The following is a 221-nucleotide window of genomic DNA, read 5'->3' on the forward strand; positions in this document are numbered from 1 at the left end:
GCTGAGGCAGGTGGATCATGAGGTCAAGAGATCGAGACCATCCTGGTAACATGGTGAAACCCCGTCTCTACTAAAAATACAAAAAATTAGCTGGGCGTGGTGGCGCGTGCCTGTAATCCCAGCTACTCAGGAGGCTGAGGCAGGAGAATTGCCTGAGCCCAGGAGGCGGAGGTTGCGGTGAGCCGAGATCGCGCCATTGCACTCCAGCCTGGGTAACAAGA

At 55.7% G+C, this 221-nt stretch overlaps 1 protein-coding gene across 2 annotated transcripts in view; it reads left to right on the forward strand.

The window, feature by feature from the left end:
• The window catches only part of GATAD2B (GATA zinc finger domain containing 2B), a 129,294-nt gene that overhangs the window by 50,441 nt on the left and 78,632 nt on the right, over window positions 1–221 (forward strand). The window lies entirely within an intron of this gene.

This window comes from Saimiri boliviensis, chromosome 19 (genome assembly GCF_048565385.1).
Source record: "Saimiri boliviensis isolate mSaiBol1 chromosome 19, mSaiBol1.pri, whole genome shotgun sequence".
Lineage (NCBI taxonomy): Eukaryota > Metazoa > Chordata > Mammalia > Primates > Cebidae > Saimiri > Saimiri boliviensis.